Source organism: Episyrphus balteatus, chromosome 1, assembly GCF_945859705.1.
Source record: "Episyrphus balteatus chromosome 1, idEpiBalt1.1, whole genome shotgun sequence".
Taxonomy (NCBI): Eukaryota; Metazoa; Arthropoda; class Insecta; order Diptera; family Syrphidae; genus Episyrphus; species Episyrphus balteatus.
The window spans coordinates 81,248,598-81,266,619 of record NC_079134.1 but is presented as its reverse complement, the minus strand read 5'-3'; the positions used below and the strand labels follow the sequence as shown (position 1 = coordinate 81,266,619).

The following is an 18,022-nucleotide window of genomic DNA, read 5'->3' as shown; positions in this document are numbered from 1 at the left end:
CCTAAAGGTTTTTTTTTTAAGTTTTCGACTTAAAATGACCTCAGGAATCCATGGTTTTCATTTGGGGCGGTGACTGTGGGACACCCTGTATATATGTAATAACCTTGAAAGTGTAAAAAAAAAATTTAAAAAAGTTGGCATTGTAAGGTTGAATTTTTTATAGAATTTAGTTTAACCATCGAGAAGTTGAGAAAAAAAAATTCCTGCCAGACTAACTTAAAGGTGTGCAGTTTACTTGCATTAAACTTTATTCCGTAAAGTTGAAATTTATATTGGGCCTTACTAATAATCAAAATTAGTGCTAAGGTTAAAAAAAAACCTTTAGGTTTTAGAAAATCCGCAGACCAATAATGAATTTAACCTACAGTTTAGCCGTTAGCAAAACATCAAAATTTAATACACGGAAATCCATGTTTAGAGTATAGCACTAAATAAAAAGTGACTTTGTCGATGGTAAAATAACCAAAATGATGGTTTATTATTGATAAATTATTTATCACAACCGAATATTCTTGTGAAAAATAATAAAAAAAAACACAATTAAAAAAATTTTTTTTTAAAAAGCTATCACAACTACACCCAGATTTGAACCCAGGCCGGTGGAGTAAAAGGCAATCGCTTAGTCCACTAGACTAATTCGAATTTATAAAATGAGAAAACTTTTGTTTATATAAGCTGCTAGGATATAAATTAAATAATATTTTTCTCAAAAACAAAAAACTCGAGACTAAGTTATAGACCAGTGCCAATAATTTTTGAAAATAAAAAAAGTATTAGCAGCATATGGGTGGTTGGAATAAATATTTCTGTATACTCTCTTTTTTTCTGAGACCCCAGCCCTATCTAACAATAAATTCGTCTATTTCTTCCTTCTTGACCAATCAGAATTGTCCATCGCCACAAAATTTATTTTATATGGTCATTTTGTATGAATACTTCTTTTTTTTTAATTTTTTTCAATTTTTACATGTACCCATTGCTTATTCTGTTTTTTATTTGCCTTCCAAAAAATAAACAATTTATTTTTATAAAAATCAATTATAATACCTGTTAAATAAATTCAAAATTATTAAATAAATTCAAAAAGTATAATACCATTTCATGAAATCTAATTCATTTCAACATAAAACATGCAAAAATTCGCAAAACAAACAAATATATTTTGTCGTCCGCTACTACGGAGACAACCTTCTTCATGAGAGGACAAAAAATTATGAAAAAACTGCAGTTCCAAAAGAAAAAAAACACATCTGTCAAATTCGATGTTAGACAATCGTGTTCAGACAAAATCGAAGACACGGTTGTCTAACATTGAATCATAACAAGAAATGGCGAGCCTCCATCCACAAGACATTTCTTGTTAAGACACGTCAACATGACAAAAATTATCTCCTGTGGAGGCGGCCTGTTATAATAAGAACATAGAGTGCCTCTGTTCAACAAAAACAAAACCCAAAATGAATTTGTAAGACTTTTTTGAAGCAAACATTGCGAACAGAAATCTCTGTTTGAGGCGGAGATTTTTTTTCAATAAGCGAATTTATTTGTGTGCACGAACATTTTGTTATTTCGATCCTCTCAATATATAAGCAAAAAGAGATGCCTTAAAAGAGAAAGAGAAGATACGGCAAATTCCGGTAAAAACAATTCACGTTTACACTTGGAGTGTTGCAAAAACTGTCTTGGGTGAAATCAATCAGGTTAAAAATTATTTTTCTTGCATTTGAGTGAATTCTTGTCAAAACTATTCACGTTTACACTTGGAGTGTTGCAAAAACTGTCTTGGGTGAAATCAATCAGGTTAAAAATTATTTTCCTTGCATTTGCGTGAATTCCTGTCAAAACTATTCACGTTTACACTTGGATTGTTGCAAAAACTGTCTTGCGTGAATTCCTGTCAAAACTATTCACGTTTACACTTGGAGTGTTGCAAAAACTGTCTTGGGTGAAATCAATCAGGTTAAAAACTATTTTCCCTGCATTTGCGTGAATTCCTTTCAAAACTATTCACGTTTACACTTGGAGTGTTGCAAAAACTGTCTTGGGTGAAATCAATCAGGTTAAAAATTATTTTCCTTGCATTTGCGTGAATTCCTGTCAAAACTATTCACGTTTACACTTGGAGTGTTGCAAAAACTGTCTTGGGTGAAATCAATCAGGTTAAAAATTATTTTCCTTGCATTTGCGTGAATTCCTGTCAAAACTATTCACGTTTACACTTGGAGTGTTGCAAAAACTGTCTTGGGTGAAATCAATCAGGTTAAAAATTAGTTTCCTTGCATTTGCGTGAATTCCTGTCAAAACTATTCACGTTTACACTTGGAGTGTTGCAAAAACTGTCTTGGGTGAAATCAATCAGGTTAAAAATTATTTTCCCTACATTTGCGTGAATTCCTGTCAAAACTATTCACGTTTACACTTGGAGTGTTGCAAAAACTGTATTGGGTGAAATCAATCAGGTTAAAAATTATTTTCCTTGCATTTGCGTGAATTCCTGTCAAAACTATTCACGTTTACACTTGGAGTGTTGCAAAAACTGTCTTGGGTGAAATCAATCAGGTTAAAAATTATTTTCCTTGCATTTGCGTGAATTCCTGTCAAAACTATTCACGTTTACACTTGGAGTGTTGCAAAAACTGTCTTGGGTGAAATCAATCAGGTTTAAAATTATTTTCCTTGCATTTGCGTGAATTCCTGTCAAAACTATTCACGTTTACACTTGGAGTGTTGCAAAAACTGTCTTGGGCGAAATCAATCAGGTTAAAAATTATTTTCCTTGCATTTGCGTGAATTCCTGTCAAAACTATTCACGTTTACACTTGGAGTGTTGCAAAAACTGTCTTGGGTGAAATCAATCAGGTTAAAAATTATTTTCCCTACATTTGCGTGAATTCCTGTCAAAACTATTCACGTTTACACTTGGAGTGTTGCAAAAACTGTCTTGGGTGAAATCAATCAGGTTAAAAATTATTTTCCTTGCATTTGCGTGAATTCCTGTCAAAACTATTCACGTTTACACTTGGAGTGTTGCAAAAACTGTCTTGGGTGAAATCAATCAGGTTAAAAATTATTTTCCTTGCATTTGCGTGAATTCCTGTCAAAACAATTCACGTTTACACTTGGATTGTTGCAAAAACTGTCTTGGGTGAAATCAATCAGGTTAAAAATTATTTTCCTTGCATTTGCGTGAATTCCTGTCAAAAATATTCACGTTTACACTTGGAGTGTTGCAAAAACTGTCTTGGGTGAAATCAATCAGGTTAAAAATTATTTTCCCTACATTTGCGTGAATTCCTGTCAAAACTATTCACGTTTACACTTGGAGTGTTGCAAAAACTGTCTTGGGTGAAATCAATCAGGTTAAAAATTATTTTCCATGCATTTGCGTGAATTCCTGTCAAAACAATTTACGTTTACACTTGGAGTGTTGCAAAAACTGTCTTGGGTGAAATCAATCAGGTTAAAAATTATTTTCCTTGCATTTGCGTGAATTCCTGTCAAAACTATTCACGTTTACACTTGGAGTGTTGCAAAAACTGTCTTGGGTGAAATCAATCAGGTTAAAAATTATTTTCCTTGCATTTGCGTGAATTCCTGTCAAAACAATTCACGTTTACACTTGGATTGTTGCAAAAACTGTCTTGGGTGAAATCAATCACGTTAAAAATTATTTTCCTTGCATTTGCGTGAATTCCTGCTAAAACAATTCACGTTTACACTTGGAGTGTTGCAAAAATTATTTTCCTTGCATTTACCTACGTGAATTCCTGTCAAAACAATTCACGTTTACGCTTGGAGTGTTGCAAAAACTGTCTTGTTTGAAATAACATAGTTTCAGAATTATTTTCCATAGTTCAGCCCTACACAAGGATTTTTACTTTTTTGATAATTCTTTTCCCCGCCAAGAACTAAAAAATAAATACCTAAAAGCTAAATAGAGGTATCACCCTGTATATGATTTTTCATTTCTCATTTTTCGTTTCAATTCATAATTTCCTTTCTCTCTTACACCAAGTCTTTACAAGCACATCTAAAACTCTTTTAAAGCAACATGTTCTAAAACGGGTTTTACGACAGTCAAATTTGTCAATCATTGTGTATACATTTCTCACAATGATTATCCGTCTCAATTTTTGTTTCAATTTATAATTCTTTTCCTTCTCACACCAACTCTTTACTCACACATATAAAACTCATTTAAAGCAACATGTTCTAAAACGGGTTATGTGCCAGTCAAATTTGTGAATGAATGTGTATACATTTCTCCCAATGATTATATCCATCTCATTTTTCGGTCCAATTCCTAATTTTTTTCCTGCTCACACCAGCTCTTTGCACACACATATAAAACTCTTCTGGAGCAATAGGCGTGTTTTTTTGGCATCGCTATCTGCAGCCAAATTGTATTTCCCAAAAAAACGTATCCGCAGTTGCCCATCCGCAGCTGTCTAGCTGTCAGATAATAAAACAAAAACAACAAAACCGAATTTTATTCAAGATTATTTTTGAGTAGTTTTTACGCATAATTTATTGATTTTTAAACGTTAGAAATGAAACAGACCAAATTAAATTACTAAAAATGGATTTTCCTTATTTTCCATTTGTACATCCATCTGCATTTGTTCAAAGTTTGATTTTTTATTTGGGTTTTGCTTTCGGATAAGTTTTTGACATATTGGGATATGTTCGTAGATTTGGGTACAGTCGTCGTTCATGAATTTGGAGTTTTTATAGGTGGCCCGTTTATATGCAGGGTCGAAAGATCGAAATTGAAATTCGTATGTGAAATGTGGAAGACTTTTTTTAATTTTGACAATAAGGGTCAAAATTTGTATAAATAACTTTTACTTAACTTTAAGGTATAACTACAACGGCCACTTTTTGCAAAAAGTCAAAAAGTGAAAATTTTCAAACTCATTTTGTGATAGTTTTTCTGTCCACAAAATTAAAAATAATGATGCAGAAAGCTTATTTTTTGTTTTAAAAAACAATTTTTGTAGTTTTTTCCTAAAACAAATAGCGCTAGAAATAAATAAAAAATTTTTACTTTTGTAAATTTCCCACTTTTTCACTTTTTAGGTCATTGTAGTTATGGCTAAAGTCTCAAATAGATCATGAAATCTGAGACTTTTCCCCTTTTTCCTCACTTTACATCCACTTCTAGCTGTCAGATTCATAAATTTGAAAAAAGTGGACATATCCAAACTCATTTTTTGAAAGTTTCTGCATACCAAAATTAAAAGCAATGATGCAGACAACTTATTTCTTGATGTCAAAAACAATTTTTTTAGTTTTTTTTTTAATATGGCGCTAGAAAGAAAAAAAAAATACTTTTGCAAATAAAAACGACATTACAGAAAAATATTAAACACCGTATAATAATTATGTGCGACTTGTTCCTTGATTTTATTTCACTAAAAAGCATTTAAAGTTTAGAGTAGGTTAAGTTTTCATCAATGGTAAATATGTATATAAATGAAATGTAGAAATAATTTTATGTGTGCGTTCCAATACTAATTCAAAATAAACTTAAATAAAAGAACGCACTTTAAGTACGTTGCAGATTGCACTCTGCGAACATAGCTTCGAGACTCTTGATTTATCCGATTATCCGAAATTTTCTCCGATCGAGTATCGATACTCGAAAAAATGTCAATTTCTTATCCGCAGCTAGATTTAAGTTTAAGTTTTATCCGCAGCTGGGTGTTGTATTTGTAATACATGGAAGCTCCCACTGCAGATAGGGATAGCGGTGCCAAAAAAACACGCCTAATATATTCTAAAACGGGTTTTATGACACACATTCAATTTGTTTTAAGTTTTTATTCCGTCGTGTCGTAATTCGGTTCATTCCTTATGTGTTTTTAATTAAAGAAATTTTTAATCGATATAACTTTCAAAATAATTCAAGAAAGCAATAAAAAAAAAATCGTGTTAACTATAATACCAAGTGCATTCGAACAAAATGGAGTTTATTGGTTTCCTCCTTCAAATTGGAGCACCAAAAAATTAAATAACATAATAAAAAATGCGTACGCCAAACCAGATAAAACTTCCTGGGAAGCACGGCCTTGCATTGTAAAAAAAAGTAACATCAAAACATTTGCTGAGGCCGAGGAAGCAGAGGACGCTTTGTTAGACAAAAACATCACGGAAGCTGATGATGACGCAGCCGCCGACGCAGACGATGATTCTGAGGAATCAATCGTTTTAACAAAACGTAATATATCCCAACATACAAGATCGCCACAGGCGGACTTTAATGGGCTGATGGAGGAACTGGAGGTACAAGACAACACCGACATACTCAATGACTTTGGAACACATAACATATTTTTTCAACAAGAACTACAACCACCAACTGCCAGTTTTGTCATGAATTCGTGTCCAACATCGACATTGAGCTGCGAAAATATTATACTCGAAAACCAAGTAAAATTAATGGACGAACTACAAATCATTAAAGAAGTCATTACTACAGGAATGGCAAAACTACTTACCCAGGCAGACAGATGTGTTCCAGATGAAAAACAGCATGTCCTAAGAGAACAAGCCGATGAGTTCACCAAAATATCGACTCTATTGGAGGCGCAAGAATTTGAAAAGAATCTTGTGGAGGCGCCATTTAAAAGTGAAATGGTAAGATAAAATTATTTTTCTTCAAATAATGTAATATTTATAAAAAAATATATTTTTGTTTTCAATAGGTACGTAAGATGTCATTCCTGGTTGGCAGAAATGGCAAAAGATTCGGTCAAGGGTGGACCTGCTCCTACGAATTGATTGATGCAATTTTTGTTAGAAATTTTCTGACCAAATGTTCGTGGACAGGGACATCAAAAAAATTTGAAGGAAAAATCCCATTTTGCGAATTCAAAAATATTTTAAACGTTTTTGCCGAGGTTTAAGTTGATGCCGACCCCGAGTTTTCTCTTGAGAAAACAAAAGATTTTTTTAAAAAAATTTTAAGAAATGCAACGAGGTTTCAAAACCAAGAGGTTCTTCAAACTAGAAAATCCAGTCAACGATCCCGAGTATCACAAAAAAATTTTAAACAAACAAACGAAGAACGAAGGTAAGAAAGTAACCAAATAATAAATAATGTTTCGAAGTCTTACTACTTGTTTTTTATCATTTAGCATACCAGCTGAAGGCAACCCGGCTACCTCAAAATCAACATAAATGTCAAAAAAGACTCAAACCAGGCATTTATTATTTTTTTTTAAGTACAAAATTATTTATTTTTCATTTAAAAACGTCTTCTTATATAGACGTATAAAAAGATTGTTTGTTAAACTTAGTTTTTTATTTATTTTTTTGAAAAGAAGTAAATTATTTATTTGTTGATAAGAAGTTATCTTATATAGATATATCGTCGGCGTAAAGCAAAATTGTTCTAAGTCCTTATGAAATCGTATGTACTTAGAACAATTTCGCTTTACGCCGACGATATGTATAAGAAGTTAAACTTTGTTTTTTATTTATTTTATTAAAAGAAGAAAGTAATTTATGTTTTTGTTATTTAAATAACGTCTTCCTATAAAGAAATATAAGAAGATTGTTTCACAAAATGAGGAAAATTATACCTATTAATGTAATTTAAAAATTAATAAAGTTTCTATAAAAATGTAGATACATGAAAGATTGTTTGTTTAACTGTTTTTTATTTATTTTATTTGAAAGATATTTACAACGTATGAAGCAAAGGTAAGAAAACTATTCCATTGTTATTATATGGAACAGCCACCATTTACATTTTATTTCGTTTATTTTAAATAGGCATAAATCAGTTTCTTCACATTTTGAGAAAAATATTTTTAAATGTGTCGATTTAACAGGTGTTAGGAAAAAATCATTTTTTTCTTTTAAGGGAAAACCTTCTATTGAAATTAAATTGCTTGTTTTTGAAGCTTTTCCAAAACTTATGATTTGTTGGTTTTTTGTCAAAAACCATTTGTTTGGCATCTCGTTACTTAAAGTAAAATTTTCAAATATAAGTTTACTAAATGATCCGTCCTTGTTTTTGTTTTTTAAAATGGGATAAATTATTTTCGATTCTTGATAACGTTCGGTTTTTGAGAGTTCGCTCATTCGTTTTGCAGCTTGAGCAACAGGATTGGAACCGGTGCGAAGTAAATGTTTTAAAGATGATAAAATATTTTCGAAGGGGTAAGAGCTAAAGGTTTCAAGAACACCAAATTTTTTAACTTCATCAACAAGATGACAAAGATTATGTACATTGCTTGTAATAGATCACCTATGGTAAAGTTCTTCATATTTTTGTATATAAAAAATTAACATTTCATTTGCTAAATGAAGAAAGTGATTATATGTTTGGGAAGAACAAATAATTATAGCGCACACTAGACAAAGAAAATGCTCGTAAGCATCATATCTTAATATATCTTTTAAAAACACCAGCCCAGCATAAAGGAGGAATGTTCGGAACTCAGTCCCCTTCCAGAAAGCCAAACAGTCTAAGCCTCTTGTCGTTCTATGAATTTCTTTTGGCACTTTGAAGTTAGTCAGTTCTTCGGAAAGCTTTCTTATTTCATTGGCACTCAGTCTTATAGGACTTCCTTTAAAATGGCCGTGAACCCATCCAGTTAAAGTTCTTTTCATAACACCTAATATAAAGCATTTTTGTGAGAAAAAAAATTCACAAGAATTTGAAACATTATGTACCCAGATCAATTAGATGAAGTGCATCTCCAACTGGAAAGTCTTCAACCATGTCAACAGGAAGTTCTTCAAGTGGAGTGGTATGTTTATGATGAGGACCATACAACCTTCACCTAAAGCCTTCATTTGTTCTTCTTGGACAATTTGTTCCTAAAAACACAGTGCAATGGTCAATGTACTCTCCTACAACTGTACATTTAAGACATCCATGTTTTCCATTGAAATACATCACCCCTATAACGATTTTCCAGAGTATTGAAGTTGCTCAATTTTTTTTTATAGTTATAAATATTTAACCTTTGATGAATGCTCGTGCTGGTGAGTCGCAGATAAATCTTCTTATCTTTACCTGTATTTGGTTGTTCCCAAATACAATTCCATTTTCGATGACGTTTTTACATTCTTTAAGAAATGGTGATAGATAGGCATTCAGATCAGATGGTTTTCCCTTGCCACAATAAATTCCTATAACCATTGGCTTAAAACTTTTGATTTCATTAATGTTGAATAAAATTGGCCAGAACTGTATTGGAGAACTATTATATAAGGGTAAGCCATCAATATTGAAATTAAGGGATATGGTTATATTGCCAACAATTGTGTCGAAATATTGTCGAAGACAAAATTCCAACCCTTGATGCCAGTAATACCCATCACCAATTGAATTGATTATTATAGATTGGGGGGTGCTTAATAAGGTCCTTGGGTCCTTTGGAAGATTCGCTTGTGGTACATGTTGATTTAAAATAAACAGCAAATCTTTTAAAGCCGTATGTCTTATGTTGTGGTTTAAGGCCCATTCTTTTAAACCACTTCCCGAACTTACGACTTCGCAATTTTCTACATCAATCTGACTGGGTTCGGCATTTAGTTCAGATGTGCTCTTGTCCAAGCTATATTTCCTCGACTTCTCAATACTGTCAACACTAAGACTAACGCATATGTCACTACCAACATTTGCATTATGAGTCGAAATCTTAGTTTGTTTTATCTCTGATAACACGGTGCGACACTGAAAATACACCCGAGAAATAACATAGTGTAGGGTGTTCGTATGGTCGAATAATGCATAAAAATATTTTTGTTATATTTTTGGAACCCTCCATTTTTTTTTTATTTACAAAAAACCATTTTTACAGACCTTACGATGTAATCTATCAATATCTCAGTCATTTTTCTAACAACTCTCAATATGTTATATGTTTTTGGAAAGAGGATTTCCAGACCTTTTGAATGATGTATATAAGTCTATTGTTTAAACAAATTAAGTGTAGGTTTTTATCCCACAAATCTTGAAAAAGTGATTTTTTTCCCAATTTTTTCAACTTTACTCAATTTTTTTTGCAAAATAAAACAAACAAAAAAATAAAGTAAGGTTATATTCTGAAAGAATATACATTTAGGCACAAATTGGCGTATTTTTTTTATTGAAATTGACCAAAACTGCGGAATCTATGTTATTTTTTCGTAAATAGAAAATGTGGCTTTTCATGATGTGAATTGCAAGGTGCACAATAAGGTGTTCATTATTTTAAAATAATAAGAATTTCTATGCTCCTAGGATCTTATATGGTTGGAAATAAACTAAAAAAAATATTTTCCAAGTTTCAAGTCTCTAACTTAATTCTAACCCGTGCCGCCAAGCGGTTGAAGTTTCTTATGGGAATAACATGGGGTTTCTTGGACCTTGTTCGATCAATTTTAAATTCCAGCCAAACCATTCGTTCAAAAAATTTAAAACTTTACAGACTCAAATTTAATAAGTGTAGCTATCATGTGAAAATTTTTAAGATTTTTAATTGTTATAATTTTAGAGATTTAGCTTGGTAAAAAAAAGTCATTTTTTCAGACTTTTTCAAAAATCGCTTTTTACCCGTTTAAAGTTAAAAAATTAAAAAACATACATTTTTAATCACAAATAAGCGTAGTATGTATATTTAAAATATATATTCAATTCAAAGTTATATAATTAACTAGTTTTTTATTTATTTACTACAGTACTTTTTCTTAAATCGGGAACACGTTTTTTGAATATCGATGTGACTTGAAGAATGAATACAAAACTAATTTTTTATATAACTATGAATTAAATTTGCATTTTAAATATACATGCTATGCTTATTTGTGAATAAAAATGTATGTTTTTTAAATTTTTGGCATTAAACGTGTAAAAAGCGATTTTTAAAAAAGTCTGAAAAAATGACTTTTTTTACCAAGCTAAATCTCTAAAATTATAACAATTAAAAATCTTAAAAATTTTCACATGATAGCTACACTTATTAAATTTGAGTCTGTAAAGTTTTAAATTTTTTGAACGAATGGTTTGGCTGGAATTTAAAATTGATCGAACAAGGTCCAAGAAACCCCATGTTATTCCCATAAGAAACTTCAACCGCTTGGCGGCACGGGTTAGAATTAAGTTAGAGACTTGAAACTTGGAAAATATTTTTTTTAGTTTATTTCCAACCATATAAGATCCTAGGAGCATAGAAATTCTTATTATTTTAAAATAATGAACACCTTATTGTGCACCTTGCAATTCACATCATGAAAAGCCACATTTTCTATTTACGAAAAAATAACATAGATTCCGCAGTTTTGGTCAATTTCAATAAAAAAATACGCCAATTTGTGCCTAAATGTATATTCTTTCAGAATATAACCTTACTTTATTTTTTTGTTTGTTTTATTTTGCAAAAAAAATTGGGTAAAGTTGAAAAAATTGGGAAAAAAATCACTTTTTCAAGATTTGTGGGATAAAAACCTACACTTAATTTGTTTAAACAATAGACTTATATACATCATTCAAAAGGTCTGGAAATCCTCTTTCCAAAAACATATAACATATTGAGAGTTGTTAGAAAAATGACTGAGATATTGATAGATTACATCGTAAGGTCTGTAAAAATGGTTTTTTGTAAATAAAAAAAAATGGAGGGTTCCAAAAATATAACAAAAATATTTTTATGCATTATTCGACCATACGAACAGCCTACACTATGTTATTTCTCGGGTGTATTTTTTTTTTTTTTATTTTGTAGCACAGTGTAATCTTTTCAACATTTTTTTGTAACGGCGCACTTTTTCCCAATAGGATTTTCTATTTTTGAATCGATTGAGCATTTTTTCTCAATGATTAATTTAACGATTAATTTTTTTCAAATTCAAATTCAAATTTAGATTTATTGAGACTTATTTTGATTACAATAAAGTAGTTATGTTTGAAATACATTAGTATATTAAAAAAAAAAACTGACTTAGAATTAGTCTAGCTTCACCATTTCAATATCATATAATTAAACGGCGAGCATGGTTTTTGTGGTACAAATTACCGGGCCCCCAAAAACCGAAGGGGCATAAATTATATACCGAAAGAAAGAGAATGACGCGTAGATGTGCAGAATCACTTTTTTTTTACTTTTTTTTTTAACCGAAATAACGAAATTAAACAAATTAAAATTCGATACAAAATAAAAAAAAAAACAAACAAAACAAAAACAACTGGAATATCTATTGCAAAATTTCCAATCGACTGGAATGAAATGTCATTTATGACTGAATGAATGAATGAAAGCATTCAGCGAAAGTCAAAAAACATTAAGGTGGGTTCACATTGGTGCGTTGTTTTAAGATCGCACGTAAACTATGGTTAACTTTCATTGTTTTAATTATCTAAGTTTAGAAGTAAGATGTTTGTTTTATTACCATGAACTTTTTTTGTTAAAATCGAATTCTATTAAAATCAAGTCTATTACTAAGGTCCAATCTTTTGTAAACACTTTTGATACCAATGAAGTCTATCTTCGTCCTTTTCTCTCTTGAAAGAACATAAGAATTTGTCAGCAATTACATGAAGCCTCAAGAGGCGCTACTCTTTTTAAACATAATGAGTGCAAAAGAGAAAAAAGATGAAAGAAAAAATTATCCGACCGGAGAGTCGTTGGTCGTGAGTCCGAGACTCTTTTTTGACGTTTCTTTTCCCACTTTTTTTTCAACATTCCCTCACATTTCTTTTTGCTTCTTGGTGCAATACAACAACAACAAATTTTAATTCAAAAGATAAATGTCAAATTTGAGTCCTTGACTCAAGAGGCATCGTGTAATAGTACGCGCCTCACAGAATGATTACACACCCGACAAACAATTTTGGTTCTATAAAGCTTTACAGATGCAATTGTTGCTTCTTTAAAGCATTATAGAAGAAAAATTGTTAGTAGGACAGCCACACAAAAAAATATAAAAGTTCTGACCTGGGATTGCGACTAAATTTTTCATACAGTTTTTGGATCGCTGAAACCGAATCCGAAGTCCGTTTTGCTCCATCACGTCAGGTTTTCGAGATAACCTCATAAAATGTCACGAAAACAAAAAATTTGTTTCTCTGATCTGGATGTGGGAATATGTTAATCATATAGTTTTTGGATCACTGAATCCAGATTCGAAGTCAATTTCGCCCTATCACGTCAGGTTTCTGGGATATCCTCAAAAAAATGTCAAACCCAAAAAAACAAAAGTTTTGATCTGGGGTTGCGACTAAATTTTTCATATAGTTTTTGGGTCGCTGAAACCGAATGAAAAGTCTATTTTGGCGTATCACGTCAGGTTTTTGAAATATCCTCAAAAAATGTCTTAAACTTAGTCGCAACCCCAGGTTAGAACTTTTTTTTGTGTGGCTGTGTATCAAAAGAACATTCGAAAAAAGTGTCAAGCCTCTTGAGGCTTCATGTAATAGCTGACTTTGACAGTTCCTTTACCATATTGCCAAGTTTTCACTTTTAGACGTTTACATTTTTGAATAAAAGTCACTAATATTTTATCGCCGCATGGCAAAGCGTCTTTTTTCTTCCTTATACCTTCCAGCAGAAAGCTTATTTTTTGGTTTAAAAAACAATGTTTACTTTTGTAAATTTCCCACTTTTTCACTTTTTAGGCCATTATACCATTAACAAATTGTCTTTATACAAAAAAAAATATAGTTTCCGCATATTTTGTTTTAATTTTCTAGCTCGAAAAACCATACAAAAATGCGTTTGAAAATTTTCACTTTTGTATTTTTTAACTTTTTGAGAAAATGTAGTTAAAAGCCACTTTATGCAAAAAGTCAATAAGTCAACATTTTCAAACTCTTTTTGTGATAGGTTTTTCGACCAAAGAATTAAAAATAATGATGCAGAAAGCTTATTTTTTGGTTTGAAAAACAATTTTTGTAGTTTTTTTCAAAAACAAATGGAGCTTGAAAGAAAGAAATTTTTTTAACTTTTGTAAATTTCCCACTTTTTCACTTTTTAGGTCATTGTAGTTAGACCTTAAGGCTTTAAAAGTATAACTACAACGGCAACTTTTTGCGAAAAGTCAAAAAGTGATAGATTTCAAACTCATTTTATGACAGTTTTTACGACGACAAAATAAAAAATAATGATGCAAAAAGCTTATTTTTTGGTTTCCAAAAAAATTTTTGGTAGTTTTTACAAATATCATTCCAAACTGGAAGTGCGATAAATAACGCCCTCTCCCTTCCGGAAATTTAAACTTCTACAAGCTAAGCTAAGACGAGAACCTACAAAGTATACAATGATGTGAATGACAAATTTGAGTGAAGTTATTGGAAGTTGAATGATTGAATGATGGAATTTGAATGAATGGAACATGAAACAGATTGAATTGAATCGCAAAATGTAAGGTGCAAACACAATGCATTAAGGCTATTACACTTTGCATTTTCTTTTTCTATACTTTTTTTTACGTAGTTGAGTGCAGTTAAAACGTAGTTCAACAATATTTAAATCAGGTTTAAAAAATATCAAGAAGTAGGTATATTATATATACCTGTGTATTTTGTCTTCAAAAAGTGTAGTTAATCGCAACAACAAATACTATACAAAATAATGAAACTATTTTGGTATAATTGTGTTTAAAGTTGTTGCAAATAAAAAAAAAATAAAGAAATTGGCGCTCGAATTTCGAGGGCGGGGTCGGCTAGTTTAAATTAATAGACTTGTTAATTCTATAATATGTTATGGTAAGAAACTTATATAGTAATAGGAACAATATTAGTGCTGCTCAAAGGCACTTACAGAGTTTCCAAATTGTGTAGGTTTTCTTAAAATTAGATATAAAGACAAACGTATATACAACTTAAAACTAACAAACAATAAAAAAAAAATTAAAAAGTAACTAAAATAAAAAAAAAAAGAAAAGTAGGTACTTGTGTTTTTGTCAATTCATTAAGTGAAATGACCAAAGTTTGACAAAAGGAACGTATGGTAATTTATCAAAAAATTGCTTTAATACAAGTTAAAGTTTTAATCTTTAAATAACAAATTTGGTAACATTTTCAAAATTGATTGGAAAAAGAAACAAATATTAAATAGATAAAATTAAATGTTAGGTTATCTATATACAAAAACAAATTTAAGAAAAAAAAAATATTACTTAATTTAAAAATAAGGTTGAAGATAAAAAAAAAAATTATTTATAAAATTTTATGAATTGTTATCCTCTATCTATGACATGGTTACTTCTCCTGAAGAAGTCAGAAAGGAATTCGTTATTATTGAGTTGCAGAAGTTGTAAAGAGTTGGGATTGGCTAAACTAATTGGAGAAGCTTAGTATCTCTCTTCTAAATTAAAATTAATATTTTCAGAATACAAATTTCTTATAAGTGGGTTTTCGTGGTAACGAAATGATTGTATTCTTTTGATTGCTAATTCGGAAAGATAAGATAGCAGCGGTTTGATTTCAGATTCGTCATAAATAATTGAGTTTCTATACCATTTACCTCCAGGTCTCCTATATTTATGGACACAATTTCTTAATATGTATCGTTCGAAAATTTGAAATTCCTTGGCTACTGTAGGGGAGATTTTGAACCAAGAAGTAAAGCCATAAGCAAGTATAGGCCGAATAAGTGATTTATACAAAAGAAGCTTTGTATTTTTATTGACAAATCTAGATCGAAATAGAAATTTAAGTTGAGCAGCAGCGGCCTTACTCTTGTTAAGTGAAAGCCGAGCGTGAATGTTCATTTTTAATCTATGGTGAAGGTTTATGCCTAGGTATTTTATTTGATTTTTTAATGGAATTGTGTTGCCTTGTATAGAGAGATTAAGTTGCTTACTCTCTCTTACTGCCAAGTAATGTCCTCAGGGAGAAGCATTTCTGAAACATATTAATTCGCACTTTTGGAAGTTGAGTGACATACCCCATTTATCAAAATAAGTTATCGCTTGATTAAGGTGAGATTTAATTAATTCAAGGCCTTCATGAGGTCTTTCATGAGAGGCAAATATTATTGTGTCGTCGGCGTATTAAATACTCCGTGAAGCACCTATCGAAGATGGAAAGTCGTGAATGAATATGTTGTAAAGAAAAGGGCCCAGAAAGGATCCCTGCGGGACACCAGAATGGACTTGAACTAGATTTGAAAAATTAGAACCAATTTTGATTCTAAGCTAACGGTTTGATAAAAAGCTGATTAAAATTTTAATAACATTGACAGGGAAATTTAAATAGATCATTTTAAAGATGAGACCGTCATGCCACATAGAATCAAATGCTTTCTTAAGATCTAACGCGCATGTCACAGTACATTCTCTTCTCAAATTTTCTAAAATGTGGTTTTCTAAGATCAATATTGCATGCTCTGTAGAGTGACCTTTTTTAAACCCAAATTGAGTATTTGGGATAATATTGTTGTCATCACAGAAAGGTTCAATTTGTTTGTAAATAGCGCGTTCTAAAATTTTTCCCAGATTTGAAATTATTGAGATTGGTCGAAAATTATCAATGTTATTGCAATTTCCTTTTTTTTTAATTGGAATTAAAATGGCTTCCTTCCAAGCCTTGGGAAAGTATGAATTGTTTAAGCAGTTGTTTATTATTATAGTTAGCGGGATTAAAATTGGTTTATTACATTTCTCAATAAAAAAATTTGAAATTTTGTCAGGGCCCGAAGATTTTTTATTATTTAGGTTTAGGATTGTGTTTTCAATATAGGAAGTCGAAATGAAATTATTTTCGGAGGGAGAGTCTGATTTGTTTCGTCGAGAAAAAGAAGAAATGGTAGGGTTGTTATTATAAGTGAGAAAGGCACTTTTTGAAGTTGAAACTTCAAGTGCAGTGACTGGATTGAACGAAATACTTTGATCTGCATATAATTCAGAAAAGAAATTTTGAAATGCATTTATCTTATCGGAGTCTGTTAGAAGAATATTATTTCTATATGAAAGTGGCAGTTGAGAGGGACTGGATTTTTTACGACCAGTGAGCTGGTTAATCTCTTTAAAAACTTGGGATGAAGGTTTAAGGTTTTGAAGTCTTGATTTAAGTCTTTCGTTTAAGTCGATTCTTATTTTGTCTCTTATAATTTTGCTTAAACAGAAGATCCGAGCAGAAAGTTCTTGATATATTTGATTTCTTCGATTTCCATTACTATGAAAAATGCGTTTAAGTTGACGTTTCCAAATTTTCCTGGTTTTCATGAGGTTAATTGTGTTATCACTAATGTTTAGTGATGGGAACTATCGAATAAAAACTATCAAACTATCGATAGTTTTAAAATATTCATTCATTCGATAGTTTAAAATCATTCATTCGAATAGTTTTTTCGTTCGATAGTTTTTTATTCGATAGTTTTTTCATTCGAATAGTTTTTTCGTTCGATAGTTTTTTATTCGATAGTTTTTTTCATTCGAATAGTTTTTTCAAACGATAGTTTTTTCATTTGAATAGTTTTCTCAGACGATAGTTTTTTCATTTGAATAGTTTTTTTTATTCGATAGTTTTTTCATTCGAATAGTTTTTTCAAACGATAGTTTTTTCATTTGAATTTTTTTATATTCAGTTACTGTTTTCTTTCAGTCTATTAGATTATTTTTTTTATTCAGTCATAATTTTATTTCTCTACTATTTTCTTTTTTCTCTTGATTTCACAATTTAATTGTAAATGATTTTATCTGCATTTGAAGGAAGGACTGAAAAGGAAGATGAATGATGATACACATATTGTGTGATCTTCTAAATGATATCTTGAAAGTTTTTCGGGACTGAATTTATGTGTTTTATGTTGGAGTGCCCATATTTTCAAAACAAAGGCGGTAAAGAAGAAAAAGAAAGGCGACACGGTGCATGAAAAGAATAGAAGTTATCTGTCGGTCAGTGCGGTGTCATAAAAAAGTGACAAGAGAGAACAAAATAACTCTTTGACCTGGAAAGCAGAACATGTTCATTGTTTAGCCAGTGTATAGTTTATGATCCTAATTAGTGGGAAAACCCATCCTTTCAATCACTTGACGAGACATGGCGGCGGAAGAAGCAAAACATTCGCGCACGCTCAAAAAG

The 18,022-nt window shown here is 30.9% G+C and overlaps 1 long non-coding RNA gene across 1 annotated transcript; it reads left to right on the top strand.

The window, feature by feature from the left end:
- Positions 1-628: 628 nt before the first annotated feature.
- Positions 629-7,608, top strand: LOC129906509 (uncharacterized). Its single transcript, XR_008770811.1, has 3 exons — positions 629-6,639; positions 6,708-7,075; positions 7,140-7,608. It is a non-coding gene; the product is annotated as an uncharacterized LOC129906509 (long non-coding RNA).
- Positions 7,609-18,022: the final 10,414 nt, after the last annotated feature.